This window comes from Leucoraja erinacea, chromosome 3 (assembly GCF_028641065.1).
Source record: "Leucoraja erinacea ecotype New England chromosome 3, Leri_hhj_1, whole genome shotgun sequence".
Taxonomy (NCBI): domain Eukaryota; kingdom Metazoa; phylum Chordata; class Chondrichthyes; order Rajiformes; family Rajidae; genus Leucoraja; species Leucoraja erinaceus.
The window spans coordinates 57,411,495-57,437,744 of record NC_073379.1 but is presented as its reverse complement, the minus strand read 5'-3'; the positions used below and the strand labels follow the sequence as shown (position 1 = coordinate 57,437,744).

Below are 26,250 nucleotides of genomic sequence, written 5' to 3'. Positions count from 1 at the left end.
CCATGGAGAGAAACTGATGTTTCTGGATGGAGCAAGCAGTATAACTGTTGAATAATTTCATACTTGTATCAATTTTGGAGTAAGTTTTAAGCAGAGTGATTATTGGACGATGAATTTCAGCTTACCAGAATTTGTTAGGTCAATCTTCAGTTTAATTCAACAAAGCTTGTGATGGTAAATCTAGCTTGCGTTTCTAGATGAATCTTATCCATTCCTTTCACGCCGTCCAGAGGAGAAACAGAATACTCCTTATTTTCAGATGTTGTATTTATTCACTAAATATTCTTCTTTCATATATTGGTACACTATCTATTCACACTTCATTTATACAGTTTAAGCAGAGGGGTTTTTTTCCACATCTATTGGATCAACAAGACTGCTCAGAATGTTTTAACTTCTATATTTCTGAACACATTGTAGTATTAATGTTAAATCGGAAGCCTCGGGTTCAAAGACACTAGAGGCCATTTCTATCTGCTGACTCTGCTTAAACGACATTTATTTTTTTTGTCAGAATAATATTGAATTTCAAGACTCTCTTGGTGATTTGTGTTTCATACATGGTATATTATATTTAAAGCTTCTGCACAAAAAGCTTAAATCTGTGCTACGTTTGTAAAGAACAGTGGGCTGTACAAATGGCTTAGATGAAACCTGAATTAGAAATCTTAATTTCTCTTCTCCAGCAAGCAGCTGTATTCTTTTATAAAAGCGAGAAACCAAATTAAGACTCTTTTATGCTGGATACCACCAATGTTGCACAAAAATAGAAAAGATCAAAGAAAATGAGGCAAAGTGATTTTAATTGGTGACTTGGGCTTTGAAGGATGACGACAGGAAGTTAAATTAGAGAGGGAGCTTCCCCAGTTTGAGGTCCTGAAGAAGCATGGACATTATTTGAACATTGTGGTAAAATGGGTAAGGAGACTGGTGTTGAAAGGAGCAAGAAAGGTCTTGCGGGCACTGCGCACAGTAGCGGTGCAGTACAGGTGGGTAAATTTAAGATCAAGGAAATGATTGCCAAATCTTTTCTGCAGTACAGTTTGTTTGCATGACATAATTAAAATGGCTATTTCTACACTTCTAAATAGTTCCAAAGACACAGCTCTCTAAAGAACTAATTATTGGTGTTTGGGTTTTAAGATTGATTAGTAGGACTAGGTGTTACAATCCCTAAGATTTCACTACAATTGACATTCTTGGGGATGACCACTAGGTGAATTTGCTACCAATCAGACACATCTTCAGTTGTGGACCTCAACGTCACTGGGTGTTTCGGCCTTTTATCACAAGACACCCTCAGTCGAGGCAGGCCCACCGCAGGTTGATCAGACCTGGGTGTGTGTCTTACTGTTAGCCTCTAGATGGTCACGTGGCAGCCCAGACAGCATCTTTCCTCTTCAGCCACAGCCAGTGACTGCTCCGTTCGGCGGCATTGGCAAGTTATTTTATTGCCTTCCTTTGTGCCTGCCCATTGAATCCTACTTCTCTTGGGAGCCTTGCGGTCGAACTGGCTACAAAGCCCCTGCATGCGACCTCCACTGGACATACCCTTATGCCCCTGTCCCACTTGGGAAACCTGAACGGAAACCTCTGGATACTTTGCGCCCCACCCAAGGTTTCCGTGCGGTTCCCGGAGGTTTTTGTCAGTCTCCCTACCTGCTTCCACTATCTGCAACCTCCGGCAACCACCTGCAACCTCCGGGAAACTTTTTTGGTATGTTAAACAGCTCTTTCTACTCTTTTTGCAAGTTGTGCATTTCAAACTCGACCTTGAATTTCACATAAGATGAAATAAATTGAATAACTGAGCTTTTTCGTCCTTTGTTTTAGCAGTAATGTATCCACATGCTTTTAACACCATTCAGTTTAATATAAGATGGCACCAGTAAGTGGCACCATTTTTGCAATCTCTGGCAATGTATACTGGGTGAAATCAATGCCTTTGAGCAAGTTTCACGAAAGGCTTTTATTCCCCCCCACCGACAAAAAATAACAGGTTTTGTCACATCTCAGTGGCAGAATTCAGATCTGGTTTCACGAGGGTGAACTCTCAGAAAGCAGCCGGCCCAGATGGAATCCATGGATGGGTTCTGAAATTGGGCAACAATCAACTGGCCACATTCTTTGCTGACATTTTCAGTGTATCATCTCAACAGTCTAGTGTCACCATCTGCTTCAAGGCAATCTCTATCATTCCAGACGCCAAGAAAAATAAGTGACCTGTCTCAATAACTACCACCCAGTAGTTAACATTGATTTGAAAGATTGGCCCACATCAGCACCAGCTCCCGGGCAATGAAGACGCCCTCCAATTTGCATGCATGTAACGCAGGTCTACAGAGGTTGTCATGTCTCTTGCACTGCATTCAGAAATAGCTATCCTTGACAACAAAAACACTAATCTCAGGATGCTATTCACTGACTGCAGCTCAGCCTTCAACACCATAAAGCTGGCGAAGTTCAACTCTTAACTTCTGCACCTTGGTCTTGGGGCCTCAATCTGCAACTTGCTTCTGGAGTTCCTGACCGGCAGACCTCGGTCAATTAGAATTGGCCATAGCATTTCTTCCATCCTGACCCTCCTTGAGATTGGTGCTCAGTTCACTGCTCGACCCCATGAACATCCATGATTGAGTGGCCAATTATCGCAATAACTAGATTTTTTTTTGCATTCGCCAATGATACTGCCGTTATCTACAGGATCAACAACATTGAGGAGACAGAGTACACAAAGGTCATCAGGAATGTTATCTCATGGTCTCCTTACAACAACCTAACCCTTAACATCAGGAAGACGAAAGACTTGGTTGTTTCAGTCATACAGAACGGACATTGGCCCTCTGTGAAAAGGTTGCCTCTCTGGTTCATGTTAAATAATTACCCCCCGCCCCTCACCTTAAACCTATGTCTGGTTCTTAATTCCCCTATTCTGGGTAAAATATTCTGTGCATTCTATTCTCCCCATGATTTTATGCACCTTTACAAGATCACACCTCAGCCTCCTGTGTTCGAAGGAATAAAATCCTATCCCTGCCAACATATAGCTCAGGCCAACAAGTACTGGTGACATCTTTGTAAATCTTTTCTACACCATTTCTAGCTAATGGCATCTTTCCTGTAGCAGGGTGACCAAAACTGAACACAATACACCAAGTGTGGCCTCACCAGCATCTTGTACTGTTGTAACATGATGTCTCAATTTCTATCCTCAATTTCTTCTTGGCTGCATGTCAAAAGCCTCCTTCACCACCCAATCTGTCTGATGTTACTTTTACTCCTAGATCCCTTTGCTCTGCAACACACCCAAGGACACCAGCCTTCACTGTAAAGGTCCTGCCCTAGTTTGACTTTGCAGATTGTTACACATCACACCTATCTAGATTAAACTCCATTGGCCACTCCTCAGCACACTTGTTGACCTAATACAGTGGGAGAGGGGTGAACACAACACTGTCCTCATCAATGGAGCTGCTGAGGAGATGGCTGATATCTTCAAGTTCCTTGGCATCCATAGCACCAGAATCCTAACCTGGTCCTCCCACACTGATGGTCTGATCAGTATATTTACTTTCTTCAGTATCTGAGAAGATTCAGCATACCCTTTCAAATTTCTACAGATGTGCTCTCAAAAGTATTCTGAAGTTTTGTATCTCAGCCTGGTTGGGCAACTGCTCTGCTCTTGGCCGTCTGAAGATAAGGATGAACTCGGCCCAGTCCATCACAGTCTTGTCACTTTTTTCCATCCAGTCCATCTTCATGAAGGTTGTCATTGGTGCCTGTCACCCTGGCCATTTCCTATTCTTTCTTCTACCTTCCGGAAGAAGATACAGGAGATTGAAAGCACAATTGTCCAGACCAGAGTACAGCTTCTCCTCCACTGCTGTTAAACTTGTGTGAACCAATCATGTACTTCACACCTCCTTCCCAGAGGTGCTGCCACGTACTATTACTCTTATCTCCTTCGTATTCCTTATTGCACTTGGATTTTGTTTGCACTACAATCTTGCCCATTCTGCTGTTTTGCACTTGTGTTTATTGTATTTAACATTGTTGTAGGTTTACTGTTTAATCTGAGCTTCATACGAGTAAGCGATTTGCACCCTGTTGTATATGACTATAAACTAATCTGAATAAGAAGCTTGTTTTAAGAGAACACGGGTGATTGCTTTTGGGGTGAGTTGGAGCTGCTTAATCTTTAGCCTGGTTCCTGGCTGATCTTCACACAGTAAAGGGCAACCAGAAAGCGTAAATCCACAGAAAAAAAATGCTGTCAAGAGTTTAGCTGTTCTCTTCTATCCCTGTGCTATAACTTAGCAAATGATCTCACTCTTGCCCAATCATTTTGCTGCTACAATTTTGTTTCCAAAATCTCTGAAGCGGGACTCTTGTCCACTTCAGTAGATTTTAGAGTTGTTTTATTCCCTGATGCACACAGAAAAATCGGCAGGAAATTGGGTGCAATGCCAGGGGTTGTTGCGGGGAGGGGGGTGGGTGTGGGATGGTGCAGCGTGCATCCCAATATTCTGCTAGCTTTATTAACCATTTTAATGAGGTGGCTGTTGAACAGCAAGGAGCAACTCTGATCTTGCGCGCTCTTGTCCTCTCCACCACTGTCTCAGTTTTGAGGGTGGAGTTCTCTTTTAAATAAAATAATTTTATTTCTTGTGATAAAGTTGCCAAAAAACGAGTTCTCCACATGATCTTTGAATTGCTGCTTGCAAGAAGTTTTAGAATTTGAGTTGTGGTCTGAGGATTATTTTATCTTGATGTCACTGACTGCTCGTAGACGGAAGAACGCTGTTGCAGCTGCACAGACAGAAATGCAGCTTTTTAAGGTTGTGGCCAGGCTGTAAATGTTACGAATGACTGCAACATTGATTCTTTAATCCTCTGAAACCAGTTACCAGATAAATAGAGGGTAGAGAAATAGAGGTGTTTTCTAATTGCCTATGCAGAGAAATTGTGCAAGCAGTTGTTAATTTCACATTTGTCCTCGTACCATATTTACTGTTACCGAGCTTTTTTTTGTTTTATGCAGTTGACATTTCTGTTCTTTTGCGATTCACAGTAATATTTGTGAACAATCTAATTTGCTTTTGCTTTTCTGTAATTGCATAGTCCTAAAAACAGCATGTAGCTAATTGATCCATTTGACTGCCTGGATTTTGAATTAATTTCCTATTAATTTATCTTTTGATGGTATTAAAAACAGAACTGACTTTTGAGTACTGGTGCAAATCTTTTAAACTACACATATAATTATATTGGTTAATATTTAAGGCAGGTTTGACATTTTTTTTGTGCTTGACTGGAGTGATATAAAACTTCCACCAATTCAAGTCTTAAGTGAATGTTTTCATATCCTTTTGAATTTATTGATATATTCATGCAGGGATTTTCTAGCTCAGCAGCAGCAGCATTTAACAGTGTTAGAAATGTTTTAATAGTTGTAATTTATTTTCACTTAATACATTACAGTTCAAGTAGATGATCTTGGAATATTTTTTTTTAATGTTTCACATTAAGGAGTGTGCCATTTTACTTCTGGAAAAATGTGATTTTATGCTTCAGATGTTAAAATGTTAACTAATATAGTATTTTGAGTGTTTGGCTTCACAAACCTAACTCTAAATCTGGTTGTATTTTCAAGTCCATGCCAGTATTGTGAATTTGTGGTTACAATTTATTTGAGTCTGAACATTTGTTTAGGTGAATATTGGCAAAAATATTCAGTTTTGTACAGTATTTCCCAATGTTGCACTTTAGAAACAAGGAATATAAATATTTTTCAAATTATAACATCTTGAAGAATTTTGCTCATTCATAAACCATTTAAGTTTTGATTTCTTGTGCATGCATAGATATGGATATCATCAGACTAAAAATAAACACTCCAGTTTTGATGTTATAAATGATAATATCTTAGAATCGGAATAGTTTTCCTCTGCCAGCTTTTATCTGCTCAATCTTGGTCTCTTGCATTGAAATAAAAAATCAATCAGACCACAACCAACCCAAACTCAACTCGCACGCACAACACACACACGCACGCACACACACACACACACACACACACACACACACACACACACACACACACACACACACACACACACACACACACACACACACACACACACACACAACCAAAATTGTGTCTCCGAAGGTTTTGGCCCACGTCATTAGTGCAAAAAAAACTGCAACATGAGAGTAATTAATTCATTGCAAAGTAGTTGGTCAAGAATTCATATCTTCTGATCTTTGAAATTTGTGAACCTAAAGTTATTTTTATGCAAATTGATGCGAAAGTGCTACTTGAATACACTAAATAGTTGAGTCATGTAATATTTTTTCCAATTATTTCCACATTTTGACTTTTGAGATTTTATTCAATTCTAGTTCCCTTTGTAGAAGGGATCAGAATAAGATGGAAAGTGCCATGATGAAACTTTCAAGATTTGTCTCTCCTTTTCATAGATTGCTGCAATAATTGCTGTAAAGCCTGTGCCGATCTCAATTCAAAATTATACAATGTGTTTGCAGACAGATTACATAGTTGTAGTAGTTACTCAACCAAGCTTTTTACAGCATAAAATTAAAAAAAAACATTTTAAACTCGTATTGATGTGTTCTACATGAATAGTGTGTTTTATCACTTGGACAAAATAAGATGTGTGTTGCTATATTGTTCTAAAAGTGTCTACTGAGATATTGAAATATTTAAACATTCTCAACCCCTCTATTTATTGTTTTCATCTCTTATCGTTCTAGGCATTCCTAAACAATGGTGATTCACAGTAATATTTCCCGATGATCTAATTTGCTTTTGCTTTTCTGCAAATGCATCGTCCTAAAAACAGCGTGTAGCTAATTGATCAATTCGACAGCCTTGATTTGTAATTAATTTCCCTGTTGATGGTATTAAAAACGGAGCTGCCACTTGGATGCTAGTGTAGCTCTCCATGTGCTTGTGTGTCTTCAGTGGCAGAGTTTGCAATGCAGCCTGGGTATGAATCTTGCCAATAACAGGGCCATAAAAGCCTTTGCTATCGGTTTTTTGTGTCTGATTTGTTTAATTTGTGGCATGTAATCAGACTGGTCACCTTTTAGTATTGGAACCATACATGGAGAAGTAATTCGCTGTACCTGTCACTCCAAAATTAGGTAAGAATTTGCATAATTTAAAATGCAGCACTGGTTGGAACGATGCTCTTCCCTCAAAACAAACTTGCAAAAAGCATTGCTACAACAAGCATATTGCTGCTTACGAAGTTTTTCTGTCTGTTGAAGTAACAGCAATGACGATGAAGCTTTCGTTCGCACTGACATCAAACGGTGTCCTGCAGGTGCAAGCTTTTATGATCCAGTTAGCGATTAATGTGCCTTTTGTTGGCAGGAAACTTGCACGGCCACCAAAGAGTGTCATGTTTATTGCACCCCTTTTGTTTTCCTTTTGTTTCTTTCAGGAAATTGATAATTGCAGTTTCTAATTATTTCCTGTTTATATTCCTGCTTACGTGAACGATCTACGTAACAAAGAGGGTTGACAATTTTCAAGTCTAGTTGGCCCCAAATACTGCTTCAAACCTAACCATGGGCAAAGTCCAACCAGATTTAATTTAAGATTTAAAAATGATTTCCATTTTAAAATGTTGTGATTTCTTAAGTGGTGTATACTCATTAAAGTTAAACTAGAAGAACCTTCTCAAGGAGCAATGACAGTTTTATTGGTAGCTGCTGTTGGAGATTTATTGTTTTATGGTGCAAGTAGAATAATAGTGTAGTCTGTGTGAAAATCTCCTTTTTTGCCCCCACTCTTTTCCTCAAATCTCAGCCCCTTAGGTTGTAGAAACCAATTGCATCTTTTACTTTAATAGCTTTATTGTGCCCTCACTTTTTTTTAAAGCTATTCATCTGGTTCTGATAACTTGATTAAAGCCTTCCTCTTCGTGAATACGTTTCGGAATGCATTATGAGTTCAGGCAAAAGAATTCTTAAAGTTGATGAAAACTTTCACCGTCGAGGAAGCATTAAACCTGCTTAATGAAATGGGGTAGGAAATGGTGTTCATTGTGAAGTCATCTGTTGGAAGAACAGTATTTAAAATGCCTGCATCTTTTCATCCATGCTATATTCTTACTTTCTGAGCACTAAGTTTTTGATCTCCCACAATTCTGCACCACTGGAGGAAGTGCATGTTAGTATTCTGCATGTGAAACCAAATTATTCTCCCCCAAATTGGGTGAGTTATTCTCACACTACATGCTGAAGATTGTTAAGGGCTTGGACACACTAGAGGCAGGAAACATGTTCCCTATGTTAGGGGAGTCCAGACCAGGGGCCATAGTTTAAGAATAAGGAGTAAGACATTTAGAACGGAGATGAGGAAATACTTTTTCTCACAGAGAGTGGTGAGTCTGTGGAATTCTCAGCCTCAGAGGGCGATGGAGGCAGGTTCTCTGAATGCTTTCAAGAGAGAGCTAGATAGGGCTCTAAAAAATAGCGGAGTCAGGGCATATGGGGAGAAGGCAGGAACGGGGTACTGATTGGGGATGATCAGCCATGATCACATTGAATGGCGTTGCTGGCTCAAAGGGCCGAATGGCCTACTCCTGCACTTATTGTCTATTGTCTATTGGCTTTGAAAAGTTTCAGCAGAGACTTCAGAATAAGCTTTTGCCTTTCCTTCGTTCATTTCATTGTGAGGCAGAACCGGTTCATAGCTTAAATTGATAGAGGGGAGAAAGTGGGTGGTTTTATTTTAAATTACATGGCTACCTAAGTTATAAATGCAAGAAATATGCTTCTGAGTTAAGCTGAAATAGCTTTTGTTAAGTTTAGTTTTTAATCCTAGTTGTAATCTTAAACAATATTTTGTGGCCAAGGGTGACTTCCACTAAAAGGATAGAGGAAGATGCCAGTGCTTGGAACTTGGAGTGGTCATTGCGCACCCAGCTGGTTTGACAGAGCGAGGTCCAGGTCCATTGGCAAGTGGGTCCAAATGTCTGAAAACCAGACGTTACTGCCGACGTAAACACATATGCGGACACACAGATATCTATTGTGCTGGAATGACACGCGTGCACATATTAGTCAAAGATGCCACCTCATTGTTTACTCATTGGCTGCCGCATTCTCCATCTCAAGTCAATTTGTATATCGAGCTCCCAGAAGTGATAATATCAAGGTTGTTATTGATAGATTTGTCACAGTAACAATTTTTAAGATGCATGTGCCAATATTGTAGATTTCAATTAGCATTGTTATTCCTCTGAAATTGGTAGTTCTGCACATAGAATTGACGCCTCGGGTGATTAATAAGTATATCTTTTATAGGTTCTACAACTGTTCCGATCTTTCTTCAAACACTTTTGTCCTTTAAGCTTAACTAATAATGCAATATTATTTAAAGCTTTCTTAAAAACGACATCCTAAATTGCTTTAAATTATGAACCACAACCTCCTAATAATTCATCAAAAATGATACGTTATTTTGAACCCATTTGCAATCCTTGATTTCCTCAATCCGATCTGTTGAAGGACTCTACACTGCAATATACTTACTCTAATGGGGTGACCAGCAAGTTGGGCAATACTGCTAAGCAACCATTGACCGGAACAAGTTTGCTATCGCTCATTACAATAAAACTCTGATTAATAGAAATAACATCCAAAGATCCATGGATACAAAATGCTGGAGTAACTTAGCAGGACAGGCAGCATCTCTGGAGAGAAGGAATGTGTGACGTTTCAGGTCACGGACCTCCTTCAGACTGACCAAAGATCCATGGAAGATTATTAGTTTTGATGTATTGCTTTTATGTTTTTACTTTTCTCATGGATGAAACCGTGAATTTTAACTTTTTTTAGATCTGCTGTCGTCTTTTAGAGATGATAATTGGCATGACAAGTGTTTTCTGTTTCTTCACTGTTGAGCATATTTTTATGTCCCATTTTCTAATTCTGCAATGTCAATGTCTTAAGTCTTATTATATTAGTGCTTTATTATATCTTTCCTCATTTTTCTAATGGAATAAATACTTTCTGAAAACAATTAACAGATTGAACAATATCTTCATTTAAAGTTGCAGAGGGAAATCTTCGTAAAGGAGAAGTTCAACAATTTGTTTCCATTGCAAATATTATTCTACTTCTGTCCTCTGAAGGATTTCATAAATCTCATCTGTGGATATTTTTTTGTTTTCTGATCTGATTCTGTTTCTTCATTAGATTGTGCCCAGAACACGAGCACTTTGGAATAAAATTCAACATTTCAAAATAAAATTTGTTAGAAAGATAACCTTTTTGCCAAGAAGAGTATTATTAGCATACTTAATTTGTTTTTGCAGCACAATATTTCTTCCACCTTTTCCCTTTTTAGGTGGTGCATGTGGCTCTCAATCTATGTTGGAAAAATTACATGATCCTATAAAAATCTGCTTTGAAATAACCGATATGAAGCATTAATGTGTATGTGTACTCAGTGACATGTCAGTGCGGAAGAAAAATGTGCATTAACTCTCCTGTAGTGACTTTGGAGAATAGGGTTTCATCTATTAGCTTTTACCTTTAAAATAAATTAAGTTGACAAGTATAAATAGCAGCTTGCGTGGGATTCCTTCCCTTATTTTGAGGGGCGTCTCCACCACACCCTGCCCCCCATGTCCAGCAGCGGAAGGACCCAAGACTGTGGTCCTCCCCCACCGAGCCTTGGCGTTGGCTGCACCGAGCTTCAGTGCATCCTGCAACACGTTCTCCTGCAGTCCGCAGCGGGCCAGTCGGCAACATTCCCTGAAGGACATCTCGCTCTGCTGGGTGGTGAACTACGTTCAGGCAGACCAAAGAGCGTCTTGGCTGGCGGTGGGCTCCCCTCACCACCAGCCAAGCCAGGTCTTGGTGAGTTGGTGAGTTCTGGCGATGAGGCATTTTGCCAGACAAGCTGGGCAGTCTGCTCTGGGAAACACGCCACCGGATCCATCGAATCCTTTCCCTGCAGTGCCTGCAGGATGTTCCGTGCTGACCACTGCCCGATGGACATGTGCTCAAAGGTGTTGGTCCGGAAGAACCTTTCCACAAACGACAGATGGGGCGGCAATGTCCAGCTGACTGGCACATTACGTGGCATCTGCGCCAGGCCCATCCTTCGCAACACCGGGGACAGGTAGAACCTCAGCAGGTAGTGACACTTGGTGCCTTGTGTGGCCACATGAGTGGCAAGGGTGGGGGACAGATTCGTGAAATTTGAGCAATGTATTGAACGATTCGTATAGCCTCTGAAAATGTCGGATTAATTTTTTGCACGGTTCATGTCCTGTATTATTACCTGAGTAAAGTCTATTTTTTAATTTTATAAAAAAAGTATAAATAGCAGCTTAAACGCACATAGAATGCACTAACCATGCCTTGAGGAGCGAATAATGGTTAAGTCTGAAAAGAGGAATAGTACGTATAACGTGCCATCGCTGGGTATAGCTTTTTTATAACACTGGCTGTTATACAAAAGGTCTACCTCCCTGGAAATGGCAACACAAATGCATAAGGTGATAAAGAAGTTGTACGGCATTTTAGCTTTGGGGTTTTTATGGTCACAAGCACCTGGGAACAATGAAACGTTTTGTTTTGCATGCTATACAAACAGATCAGATATACTATACATAAATACAATCAAGTCAAACTTAAGGACAATCGATAAAGAAAAGGGGAAGATACAGAGTGCAGACTATTGTTCTCGGCATTGTAGCACATCAGTTCCATAGACAGAGTCCAATGGCCACAGTGGATTAAAGGTGAATTGGACAGGACTCTAGCTAATGGAAGGACTGTTCAGAAGCTTGATGACAGAGGGGAAGAAACTGTTCTTGAATCTGGTGGTGCACGCTTTCAAGCTGCCAACGGAAGTTGGGAGAAGGAATGGTGGGGCAAGTTTTTTATGTTTGCTGCTTTTCCAAGGCAGCAAGATTGAGTAAATGGTGGGGAATCTGATCTGTGTGATGGACAGGGCAACATCTACAACTTACTGCAATTTCTTGTGTGGTCTTGAACAGAGCTGCCCCCAATCAAAACTGTGATGTAACCTGGCAGTGTGGTTTCTATGGTGCATCCATAGAAGTTTCTAAGAGTGATTGGAGATATTCTGAATTTCATCAGTCTCCTCAGGAAGTAGAGGTATTAGTATGCCTTCTTGGCTGTTGCATCAACGTGGTTAGTCCATGATAGATCGTTGATAATAACACCAAGGAATGAAGCTCTCAACTATTTCTACTTCGGCACCATTGATGCAGATTGGGGCTTGTACTCCACCATGCTTTAGCTCTATCAACTTGCTGACATTGAGGGAGAGAATTCTGTCCTGGCACCATGTTGCTAATTTTGCCATCTCCTTCCTCTACTCCATCTCTTTGTGATTTAACACACCACAGTGGTGTCACCTGTATTGGAGCTGGAGTTCGAGTTAAATTTGGCCGTACAGTTGTGAGTGTAAAAGGACTGTAGTAGGAGACTGACAATGCATTTTTGTGGTGCACAGGTGTTGAGATTTATTCTGGAGAAGGTGTTAACACCTATCCTCACTGGTTATGGTCAGTGGGTCAGAATGTCAAGGATCCAGTGACAGAGGGGGGTACTGATTCCTAGGTCTAGGAGTTTGGTGATGAGTTTGAAAGGGATTATGGTGTTGAAGGCAGATCTATAATTGATAAATTGGAGCCTAATGTAGGAGTCATTGGTGTCCAGGTGTTCCAGCAATGAGGTTAGAGACAATGAGATGATGTCTACTGTGGACCTGTTGCAACATTAAGTGAACTTCAGTGAATCAATGCTGACTTTGAGGTTGTATTTAATGTGCACTTCATGATCGTGAATATCAGAACTACTGCATAGTAGTCATTAAGGAATCTTTCTTGCCTTCATCCGTCAGGGCATTGAAGATAAAATGTGGTAAGTCATGATTTGGCTGCATTTGTGTCCAGTTCTGGTTACTACATCATAGGAAGGATGTGGGGGCTTTGGAGAGGATGCAAAAGTGGTTTACCAGGACGTTGCTTAGAAAAGAAAATTTTAGCTATGGGGAAAAGTTAGATTGTTTTCTCTGTAGGATGAGGGACAACGATAGAAATATGTAATATTAAGAGAGGTGCAGATTGGGTGGATAATCTTTTTCCCACGGTGGAAATTTCAAATATGAGATCAGGGGGTATGGAGAGAAGGCAGGTACGGGATACTGAGTTGGATGATCAGCCATGATCATATTGAATGGCGGTGCAGGCTCGAAGGGCCGAATGGCCTACTCCTGCACCTAATTTCTATGTTTCTATGAGATGATGTGGGTTGAAGGTGAGAAGGGACAAGTATGAAGGAGATATGAAACAAATTCAGAGGGTAGTAGTTGACCAGAACACTCTGCCAGGTAAGTGATACAATAGCAACATTTACAAAGCATTTGGACAGGCACATGCACAAGCAGGGATAGAGGAATATGTACCTTGTGCAGACAGATGGCATTTGGTTTTGTTTGGCATCACGGATGGATTGGGCCTCATGGGCCAAATGTTCTACTTTGTGTTATAATGTTCTATGCACTGGGAACATTTTTTAAATAATTCCCTTGATTATTGGAAAAGCTAAAGACCAAAATTTACCCTTTGCCATATTGGATCGTCTTTGTTCTTTTACGCAGTTTTTGAGGTATGAGTTTAAAAAACAGGATTTGAAGTTGCCAGAATTTCAAACTTTCAAAAGTAAAATTGTCAGGGAATAAATTTGGGGGTGAGGGGGGTGGGGGGAGATAGCTACATTCATACTTGAGTTCTCTGAGTTAATGAAAGTTCAAATATCTGAGAAGACTTAACCCATCAGAAAATTATGTGCAATATTCAGTTCCTCGCATACCCATACCATACCTAACCAAATATGTCATTGTCCCCATTGCCTCCTTATCCTAACCAACCAATTTAAAAAAATATATTTTAGTCTGAGCAACTTTCACAAGATGCCTCCAGCTAGATACATCATGATGAGGGAAGATTGCTCTTCCTAACTTATTTGCCAGAGATGTATATTAATTTGGTCTTTGTATCCTGTAAATAGATAGATGTAAGGAAGCCATTCAACTAAACAGCAAGTTTAGAATGGCCGGGTGGCATTATTATCTTCCTCCCTGAAGCTTTCGTATAATGCGCTTCTCCACATGTCAGAGTCATCCTTAACAAGCTCCTCTGAACCAAGGATTTAAAGGTGATAAGAGAAAATTACAGAAAATTAGTTATCTATTCAAAATTACAGTAACACTTCCCATGTGAACATGGTGCATTTACACTTTTAAGCCTGTGTATCCATAACCCACAATTCACATTGTTTTTTTAATTAATGTATCTATCGTTTGAAATATAATCTATGCAAACACTTTGGTGCCATATTATTTTTTGATAGATTTACATTAAATGGATCCTTGTTGCCAAGATCTCCTGATATACCAAATGACAGTTTTTTTTTAAAGGTTCAACCATCCCTAAGTGTTCTTTTTAAAACAAATAAGGGTCCGGAAGAGAGATAAGTGTTGGGTTCTGTTTTTATGAGTTCCTTAGTGGTGTCTGGCTAGCCAGAGCATGTGTTAGAGGATTGTGATTTATTGAAGACTCTTGACCATGTGTTTACTGTCAGCTAGACACCCAGACAGACAAACAGGCTGTAAATTGCATTAAGAAAAACTTCAAAGTACATCTCAATCTCCCCAGAAACCTATAGACTTAACTATGGTTTACCACCCTAGTTGGTCTTTTAGTAGCATTCTCCATTCTTTCACAATGGGCAGAGCCGGATAATGGTCTACTTTATCACCATTCCGCTCTCTGATGGCTTTTGATCACCTCAAGTGCATAATCCACCTTTTCATGACAAGAACTGTAGTTATAAAATGGAAGATCTTTCAACCAATTTAGAGGAACACTCATTTATTTACAGATGGGACATAAATTAGCTCATTTCTCTTTCCCTTCATCCATTTTATTTTTTGTAAACCAGCATCTGCATTCACCTTGTGTCTACCCCTTCACACAAAAGGAAAATAGATTTTGTAGAATAGTAGCTATAACCACAGAAGTCTCTCAATGGCCATTAAAGGAATAAATGATGTATTTGGTCAAAATAATCTGCTTGTTTACCTAATTTAAAATATTTTAATGTATTTGGCCAAGATTCCCTTCTAGACACATTATTAAACATTAAGTTGAATGAAATATAATTGAAAACATTTCTGTTTATTTTTGGAGTTGTGGAATCCTTGGTAACGGCAGTAATTTGAGTTGATTTGTCTTGAGTGGCTTGCTAAAGAATATATTTCGGAGGATGACACTGTGGTATTCTTTAGATCACCAGGAAGGCACCGAGGGAAAAGCACGTTGGAATGTTATAAATCTTGCACGAGGCCAGAGCATGAATAAGTATCTTGCTCCAAGTCCCATTAACTTGCCTGTGGGACCAGAAAATGAGTAAAACAGGAAGAAGGCGTAAGCTGGCCCCTTGACTGCAAAACGAGCATTTATTTATATTTTGGGGTGGGGGTGGGGTAGGGTTGGTGGGTGGCGGCAGCACAAGGGAAACGAGTCCTCCTTTTGTTGCAGGATGCCTTCATGCTAATTCTGGTCCATGAACCAAATATCCAATGATTAGTCACCACAGGGTAAGTGGTCAAATGCCCCAAGTGTATGATGCCATAAATAGCACAGTCTTTGGAATAACAGCTTGTAAAACTGTCAAGAAATGCATTTAGTGCCAAAGATTGCCTCTGCTTTCTCGAGGTGTCAAAGCCAGCAGGAAGGTAATCCTTTTTCATATATAGAATCAGCAGGTAGGCTTTGTTTTTCTGAAGAGAATGCTTGCTGAATTCATCATGGGCCAAATCTTGCACAATTGCAACTTGAGCTAAACTAAAGTAATATATTTTATCCTTTCAAGGTTGGCTCTTTAATATTGTTTATCTAAACAAATATCATCTATTGAGGAACCACGTAAATTAATATAATCGGTTAAACTGAGAAGAAAAAAATGTAAATTAATTCTGTAATTCTTTAGTTCCAACTTTTATCAAAGGTTAATTGTCCTGAAAAACAACAAATAAGTTTAGACTTTGCAAACCAATAACCAACAAATAAGTGATTTGGTTTATAATTAAATTTAGCCTATGGTTTCATCACAGAGATGATGGTTATTAAAAAAAAATCTTGAGTTGTAATCACTGTATGAGATGAATCCTGTTTTTTGTTTCACTGGCTACCTTCACTTGGCACCCTTTTTTCTCAAAGTCTTTCCTTGCTTTTGCATTTCATTTGTGCAGTGGAAAACAGAGTTACATTATCAAAAACAGCATAATGTGCTGGAGTAACTCAGTGGGTTAGGCAGGATCTCTGGAGAACATCGATCGGTGAGGTTTCAGACCCTTCTTCAGATCCTCCTTGTGGTTACATTATCAAATACTGATTTGTAAATGGTTACGTTACACCGATTTATAAATATCTTTGTTAGATTTGGGTTTGGTTTATTGTTTGGTTTTGGTTTGGCATATAACCAAGATACATTGGGAAAACCTGTTGTCACGCTTTCCAGTCACATCATACAATATGCGAATACAATCAAGCTGTAAACAATTTTAGGTTGTGCAAAGAAAAACAAACCAGATTGCAGAATATATTGTTACTGCTAACAGGATAGTTATTCCATGAGTTCCACATAAAATAAATCCTGACTTGCATTAATGCTTTATAATCATTGTGTATCTCTTGCAAAAAAAATGGCCTTTGTGTTCGGACAATAACAGTTTTAATTTGCCAGTAAAGATTTTGGATCATTGAATATCCAGCTTCAACCAGATTTTCACTTGTCTTCAGTTATTCCTAATAATTCAGGTGCCAAGAGGTGAAAATGTGAGCGTATCAGTTGTGCAGTTGTCTTACCCATCATGATATCTGCATGGCAATATCAGTCTGCTGGTTTTTAACATTCTGTCTGTGTTTACTATTTCTTTCCCTTCAATTCTCATGGTGCTCTGTTCCCAAAGTTTAACCATTCTTCAACTACCTCTCCTGCTTTTTACCACTTTCACTCCGGCCACTCGTCAGGATCCCTTTGCCCTAATTATGTCATGGATTCATAATGATGTACAGCGTAGAAATGGCCCTTTGGCCCAACTGCTGTGTTGGAAGCAGGTTGGTGGGGTGAAAGGTGAAGACCAAGAGAACTTTATCCTTTTTTATGTTTGGGAGGAGGGCGAGCAAGAGCAGAACTACAGGACACAGAAGGTGCTTATGAAGTATCCATCTATGACCAAAGAGGACGCAACGTGGTGGAGACGGAGAAATTGAAAGTAGGTTATAGCGTCTTTACAGGAGGAAGTGTAACTGGTTGATAAGTTTATCGTAGATGTCAGTCAATAGTGTGTCTCAGATGATGGAGAGAGAGAGAGACATCAAGAATGGGAGAGTCTTATCAGAGATGGTCAAGGTGAATTTGAAGGCAGTTTAGACGTTTTTGGTGAAGTTAATAAAATCCCCAAGATCTGCATGAATGCAGGAGGCAGCCCCGATACAGTTGGCGGTGTGGTAATGAAAGAGCTGAGGGGTAGGGCCAGTGTTCACTAGAAACGAAGACCGTTCATTACTGACAGAAAAGCTGGGGCCCATGCGAGTGGCCATGACTATACCTTAAACTTGGAACTTGTCAAAAGAGAAGTTGTTGAGGCTTTCCTATGGCTGGAGAAGCATAACTATGCACAGTATTCCAAGCGTGGTTTCACCGATGCTACAGCTGTACCAACCTTTTTACTCCATATCCTTCCCAATGAGGGCAACTGTGCCAAATGCATTCTTCACCTCGCTGTCCACCTGAATCACCACTTTCAGGGAACACTGCACCTCTACCCTGAGCTCTCTCTGTTCTACAACGCTCTCCAGTACTCTGCCGTTTACTCTGCAAATCTAGTCCCCTGAGGAATTAATCTGTAGCTCTCCTTTCATTCTATTCTTTGATGTTATATTGTCCATGGGATCGGAGTATGTTCCCATGAACATCTCTTCCTCCATTCTTCCATTTCCATTCATCTGTTTGCCACCACACTTTACAATACCGACCAGTGTTATGAAAGGAAACTGTTTACCCCACTCCATATCCAATCGGATGCCTTTTATTTTGAATCTATCCTCGTCTTCAGAAGAAAATAGTTGAGTCTGTTAATTAAACCTCCTCCCAATTTTAACCAAGCTTGCCTTCTAAACCCTTGATTATTCCATCCCATATTTCCATGCCCATCATTATTTGAATCTCATCTCTACCCCTCACTCTGCACAAACAGCTGATAAGTGACTATGAACATGGGCATTTAACTACCACAGCCTTCAACATATCACTTGCCCTCCTACTGACTCGTCATTGTCCATTTCAATTGGTTGTTCTTGTTTGATTTTGATCTTAAGATCCTATAGTTGCCAACGATGATTTCCCCTGTTGACTCCAAACCTGGTTACACCTAAAGACTAATTGCCTCCCAAAACTCTTTGCTTCTCCACCTCCCTATCCTCATTTGTAAATACTCCAATGCGTGCTTCCAATACAACTCTTCCAAAAACAGCTGGTGTCTTTACCTTTCTTTGTTCAGTCATTTATCTTCCTTTCCACCAATTGCACTCCATCCACCTACCCTAGCCTGCTTCCCCACATTTCCTATAAACTTGCAGACTTCTTGTCACAACGGGCTATAAATCATTCTGCTCATTAGGATAGTACAATTACTGGATTTATGACCAGAGGTAACTATTGGGACCTTCCAAGACACTCGCATGTAAGCGTTTTACACGGCTTGGATTAAGTGACACTAAAGTTCAATTTTTACTGTAGTTAATTTATCCATGAAATAACTTGCAACATCTAGGTGCGGAGATCACTTAACTGTTCTGTTTTCTGTATGAATGGTGACATGAAACTAGTGGGAATTACTTGGCACTGGAGGCAATAATGAAATATTAGTGAGACTAGATTTAGTGATACACAGACCAGGGTCAGAACACTTCTATCAAGGGTAGGAGAACAAAAAGTTGTCCTAAATTCATAATTTTTTAATTTCTTTAAATGAAGACCTTTATAAATATTATGTTTATTCAGTGCCTTGTGGATCAGAAGCTTTGACATGTAATTTGACCGTTTGAACAAATGATGTGCTGCTCTGATATAAAGACCATACAGCGAGGAGCATCTTTTGTTTTGTAGGAAGGACCAGATTGCCAATTTATTCACTGCTGATCGCTGCACTTTCAAATGCAGAAATCCTGAAATTCCTGCAGTCTCATCCATGCTGTTCTATCCTTGCTCAAACACTCCTCAGCAGAGAAACAGCAACTTTCCACAGATTTCCAACAGCTGGGAAATCATCCTACACACCTACGCACCTTTTGAGATGCAAGAAGAAACACGAGCATCTGTGGGGAAATCTACAAGATGACATGCAAATTCCAGCACTGGAGATGAGGATTGAACTAAGGTCACTACGCTGTGCTACTGTGCACCAATGCAAAATAATTTTTAATTGACTTTTTTTTAATTTCTTTTTTTTTTTTTTTTTTATTTTATTAGAAGTTAATACAGTACAAAACAATACAGTGGAACCTAATTTTAGGTGCCAACTATGTAATACCGTAATCCATTCTATGTACAACCTCTAGTTTTATGTTATGAGAAGGAAGTAAGCAAGACAAGAAAAAGAAAACAATAGAAAGAGGAAAAAGTAGAAAAATAGATGGTAGAGAGTAGAAAAACGTGAAGTGTGTATATAAAAAATAAAAAAGAAAGAGAGAAAGTGGAAAGTAAAAATAAAAGAGAAGGCCCCTTAAAAGAGAATTTTTCAAATCTGTATTCGGAGATGTAGATCTATCCGCGTCATGAACTGAAATCAGCAATCTTTACAGTACTGTTGCATCACATGATTCCAAAAAGTCGATGAAAGGAGACCAACTCCTTAAGAATTGGTCATATTTATCTATTAGTCGGAGTCTCATTTCTTCAAGGCGTGCTATGTCCATCATATTCCTAATCCACATTTTAACAGTTGGTATGGTTGTATTTTTCCAAAATTTAAGTATCAATTTCTTTCCAATTATTAACCCATAATTTAAAAAAACATTTTGATCTTTATTTAAATTGGTATCTTCTCCTATTATTCCAAATATAATCCATTCCGTTTTGGGTTCTATTCTTGACTTGAAAAGCTTTGTAAATATATCAAATATATCACTCCAAAATTTATTCAACTTTGTACATCCTACAAATGAATGTGTTATATTAGCGTTTTGAAACAAACATTTATCGAATCTGGGAGAGACGTTTGGATAAAATTTATTCAACCTCGTTTTTGAATAATATGTAATAATTTGAATTGAATTAAATTATGTCTTGCATTAATAGAACAGTTATGTGTATTCATCAAATACTTTTCCCATCTATCCTTCGAGATCTTTATCATTAGCTAATGTTCCCAATCTTCCCTTAGTGCTTCTGTTGAGGGTGATTCTCTATTTAATATATTATTATAAAAGTATGATATTAATCTTTGTGAATCAGCCTTAATATTCATTGCTTCTTCTAAAGGGTCTAAAAATATAGTTTGAAATCTATGTGTATATTTCTTCATAAAGTCACATACCTGTATATATTTAAAATATTGATTATCCTTCAATTTAAATTTTAATTTTAATTGTTGAAATGATAACAGTTTGCCCACTTCATACATATCCCCTACTTTCCTAATCCCCAGTCTATCCCATTGTTGATATGTGTTGTCGATGAGAGAAGGTTTGAATGTGGGGTTGTTCAATAGTGGGGTTAGTACTGATAAATTATTTAATTTCAAGGATACTTTTATTTGTTTCCAAATTCTTATTATATTGTGAATAATTGGGTTCTTCTTATATATTATACTATTCAATTTTATCGGTGAGAGCAGGATCGTTCCTATATCGTGCGGATAGCACTCCTCTTTCTCCATTCTTATCCACTCCAACTGCTGAGTGGAACTATCCAGCCAGTACATTATGTTCTTAATATGCACTGCCCAGTAGTAATACATAAAGTTAGGTAATGATAAACCCCCAACTTCTTTAGATTTGCACAAATGCTTTTGTTGAATTCTATGTGTTCTGTAGTCCCATATAAAATTAGTGATAGTAGAATCTAGTTTTTTGAAAAAATATTTTGGAATATATATTGGGATCGCTTGAAACAAATATATTAATTGTGGTAAGAAAAGTCATTTTTATAGCGTTAATTCTACCTATCAATGAGAGCGGAAGCGTTTTCCAAAATTTAATCGTATCATTCAGTTTATTTAATAGTGGTATAAAATTGGCACTAAATAATGATTTGTGTCTTCTCGTAATTTGAATACCCAGATACTTGAATTTTTCTGTTGCAATTTTGAAGGGGAATTTTAGTAAGTGCCTCGAATCCTGTGGGTTTTAAAGACATAATTTCGCTTTTATTCCAATTTATTCTATATCCTGAAAAAGAGCCGAATTCCTCAATTAGTGTTAATAAGGTGGGTATACTCGTTTGTGTATTAGTAATATATAAAAGGATATCATCGGCATATAATGAAATTTTATTCTTTGAGTCCTTAGTGTTATATCCGTGAATATTCGGGTGATTTCTAATCCTTTCGGCCAGCGGTTCTATCATAAGGGCAAATAGCAATGGTGATAAGGCACACCCTTGCCTATTACCCCTTGATAAGTAAAATTTTGGAGATAGCGTATTGTTAGTTAATATTCTTGCCGTAGGTCTATCGTAAAGTAGTTTAATCCATCTAATACAATTTTCTCCCGTAAATTGTCTATTTTAACGGAAAAAATTGAGGCTAACTGATAAGACATTGGAAAACACTAATATTCAGGTACTGTTAAACAAAAAAAATGGAAACCTAATATGTCATTGTCTACTGGTGAGAAAATGAAATACAGAAGTAGGGAGGTTATGCTTTGTTTATATAGATTACTGGTGATATTTTGAGTACTATGTTCTGTATTGATCTTATTTAAGAAAATATATTATCCATTGGAAGTAATTCAGAAAAGGTTTACGATTACCTGGAATGGTTAGGTGTTCCTGTTAGGACATAAAACCTCCAGTTTAAATTCCATTTGGAATATTTTGGAGGACCAAGAAACCAAGACTGTACAGCACCGTTCAGTCCATTATGTCTGTACTCAACATAATACCAAGTTAAATTAATCTCCTCTGCCTGCACATGATCAATGTTCTTCCATTCACTGTATATCCATGTGCCTATCTAAACTCCTGTTAAATGACGCTATCGTATCAACCTCCTCCACCACCAACATGCTCCAAGACCCCTCTGGGAAAAAATAAGATTAAAAAAAAGCTTGCCACATACATCATTTTTTAAATGTTGCCCGTCTCACCTTAAAACTATGTCCTCGAGTCCATAATATTACCTCCCTGGGAAAAGTTGTTGTAACAGCCTATCCTATCTATACCCCTCATAATTTTATATAATTCTATTGGGCCTCTCCTCAACCGCTGCGCCCGAGAGAAAATAAGCCAAATTTGTCCATCCTCTCCTTATAGCTAATCCTACTTACCCGGACAACATTCTGGTAAACCTCTTCTGCACCCTCTCCAAAGCCTCTATCCTTCCTGTAATGGGGGTCCAAAACTGCACACAATACTGCAAATGCAGCCTAACAAAAGCTCTACAAAGCTGAAGCATGACTTCCTCCCTCTTATAGTGAACTGATGAAAGCAACCATACACCACCTTTACCGATCTACTAGTGTTGCCACTTTCAGGGAATTATGGACCTGGATAGGAAAAGTTGGACAGGTTAGGGTCATCTGCTGGGGTTCATAAGAATGAGTAGGGACTTGATTGAGACATAGAGATGTTGAGGAGTTTTGCCAGCAGTCACCATTTAAGGCAGGTGAGGTCCAACCCGTCTTTCAAAAGATTGTGTGTATTTAGAATTCTCACTTGCTCCCTGGTTTGGTGGAAGCAGAGTCTGAATGTTTTAATGTGAACGCTAGTAGGTGACTGATTGGCAAAGTGACTGGGTACAATTGGTGCACACATGATTATTTATACCTTAAGAAACTGATTGGCCTACTCCTGCACTTAATTCATATCAATTACATTTAAATGCATTTAATTATCTTTAATATTTTCTCATGTTTAATTCTGTTTCAATCTTTATTTATAGTGATGAATGTTTTTAAATATTTGCAGTAAACATTACAGAATTTGTCAAGTAAATCTGGGGCTGAGTTTTAACACACTGTTGCTGAACTTCTAGGACCAGTCTTTTATGGGAAAGTACTGCACTGCACTGCACTAACCCTTGCTGATTAGGAACTGGCTATGAGTTCTAGTTGCACAGTCGGTAACAGCTGTTTACTGAGCCAGTCCTGACTAAGCATTCTGTGAGCTTGGCTTGGAGCCACAACCATAGAACGTCCCTTAGGATCAAGGCTGGCCCCAAAAGCAGACTCCCCTCCATTGACTCCATGTATACTTCACACTGCTGTAGAAAAGCAGCCAACACATACAAGGACTTGTCCAACCCAGGTCATTCCTTCTCTCCACACCCATCAGGCCGAAGTTATAGAAGCTATAAAGCGCGTATCACCAGTCTCGGGAACAGCTTCTTCCCCTTTGTTAGAGGGTGAATCTCATTTTGTCTGTCTGCATGAAGGGGTAGCTTCCTAATGTGGAAGTGGTCTGCACCTTCCAGGGTTGTGTCGTCTATTGTTCTGTTGATGTCCTGCTACATAACTGGTTCAATGTCAGTCACTTTAATTTCAGGGTTTTGATAACTGTTACTAAGTGCTAGAGAGAACTTTAGAAAAACCAAAAAGGAAAATCAGCATTTGACAGTAGGGGGAAAAAATCTGAAAACAAGAAATGCTACATATATCTGAAAAATAGGTTATTATTTCAAGTTAAAATAATATTTATCAAATTCAAATATTACTCATTACCACATGGTAAAGTTGCTGTGTTCCAATTATTTCTGTTATAAATAGAAATTTGTGTAAACTATTTGGTTTTAATTGTGCTCTGTAGCTTGAAACATCCTTGTGGTTCCATATTTTAGTTTTAGAATTGAATTGATGTTAACTGTTAATTTTATTTTGGTTATATTTTCCTACCCCTATATCTACCCCAACCAGAAGCCCTGGATGACCAGGGAGGTCCAGCGGCTGTTAAAAGAGAGGAACACCGCTTTTAGGTCTGGCGATAGGGCTTTATACAGCACGGCCCGAGCTAACCTGAAGAGAGGCATCAGAGAGGCCAAATCAGACTGCAGGAGGAAGATAGAGGACCACCTGGACAGTAATAACAGCAGGCAGGTGTGGCAGGGGATCCAGTATCTCACCAACTACAAGACCAACCTTGGAGCTGTTGAAGGTGACGCCTCGTTGGCAGAGGAGCTGAACCACTTCTTTGCTCGCTTTGAAGTGGAGCCACCCGAGACAGCCACATCACACCACAAGGTCCACAGCAGCCTAACCCTCAAGATAGAGGAGCATGAGGTGAGGCGCACGCTGCGGGCCATCAATCCAAGGAAGGCTACTGGACCCGACGGCGTCTCTGGACGCGTGCTGAAGGACTGCGCAGACCAGCTGGCTGGAGTCTGTACGAAGATTTTCAACCAGTCTCTGGCCCAGTCCACTGTTCCACCCTGTCTGAAGTCCTCCACCATAGTCCCCTTGCCCAAAAAACCAACATTTCCAGCCTCAATGATTACCGGCCAGTCGCACTCACACCAGTGGTGATGAAGTGTTTTGAAAAACTGGTCCGGGGTCATATCACATCACTCCTGCCCCGAAGCTTTGACCCCCACCAGTTTGCGTACAGAGCGAATAGATCTACAGAGGACGCTGTAGCCACAGCTCTCTATGCTGCACTGTCCCACCTGGAGCAGCGGGGGAGCTACGTGAAGATGCTCTTTGTGGACTACAGCTCTGCTTTTAATACCGTCCTTCCCCACAAACTGGTGGACAAACTGGGGTACTTGGGACTTCCACACTCCACCTGCATGTGGATAAATAGCTTCCTGTCGGGTCGCAGCCAGAGAGTCAGAGTGGGCCATCACACATCCACGGCCCTCAGCCTCAGTACCGGCTCTCCACAGGGCTGCGTGCTGAGCCCCCTGCTCTACACCATCTACACACATGACTGCACCCCCGCCCACCACAGCAACACCATTGTCAAATTTGCGGATAACACTACGGTGGTGGGACTCATCTCCGGGGGGGACGAGTACGCCTACCGGGATGAGGTGGAGCAGCTGACAGTGTGGTGTGGAGAAAATAACCTGCTCCTCAACACCTTAAAGACAAAGGAAATAATAATAGACTTCAGGAAGAATAAAACGGACATGGTACCATTGACTATCAGAGGGGACTGTGTGGAGAGGGTGGCGGATTTCCGCTTCCTGGGAATCCATATTGAGGAGGACCTGACGTGGAGCGTGAACACCTCTGCGCTGCTGAAAAAGGTCCAGCAGAGACTTCCTCAGAGGGTGCTCAGGAAGAATAACATCACTCAGAGACTGCTGCTGTCCTTTTATCGGTGCTCCATTGAGAGCATCCTAACATACTGTGTATGCGTGTGGTACACCAGCTGCACAGCGGCTCAGAGGAAAGCGCTCCAGAGGGCCATTGACAACGCCCAGAGGATTGTCGGCTGCCATCTCCTTACCTTGGAGGACTTACACAGTTCCCGCTGCATCAAAAAATCCCAGAGTATTATAAAGGACATTTCCCACCCCGGACACTCCCTGTTTGAACTGTTGCCGTCAGGCAGACGGTACAGATCTACAAGGACATGGACAAACAGACTTAAAAACTGTTTTTACCCCACTGCTATAAAGGCACTAAATGTAGCCGCCAAGGAATGCAGGGGCGATACATACTAAGGGACTGTGGTACACTGTGAAATCGACAGAAGGATGAAGGGTTGGGTGTTTATGCGTGCTATTTTCATGATATTTATTTTAGTTGTTTATCTTTTTTTAATATTTTACCTTGTATGTATCGTTAGCTTTTAGAAATGTTTGAATGGTGCACTGACTGGTTGACATTTTTAAATTTTGTTGTACATGGTTCATGTTACAATGACAATAAAGAAACTATTCTATTATTCTATATATATATAAATATTCTATATAATGCAATAAAAAATCAAATATTTTTT

General features: G+C 39.6%; 1 protein-coding gene across 3 annotated transcripts in view; it reads left to right on the top strand.

Annotated features, from left to right (window-relative positions):
* mllt3 (MLLT3 super elongation complex subunit) overlaps positions 1 to 26,250 on the top strand; it is a 145,386-nt gene that overhangs the window by 96,004 nt on the left and 23,132 nt on the right. The gene's annotated exons all lie outside the window — the stretch shown is intronic.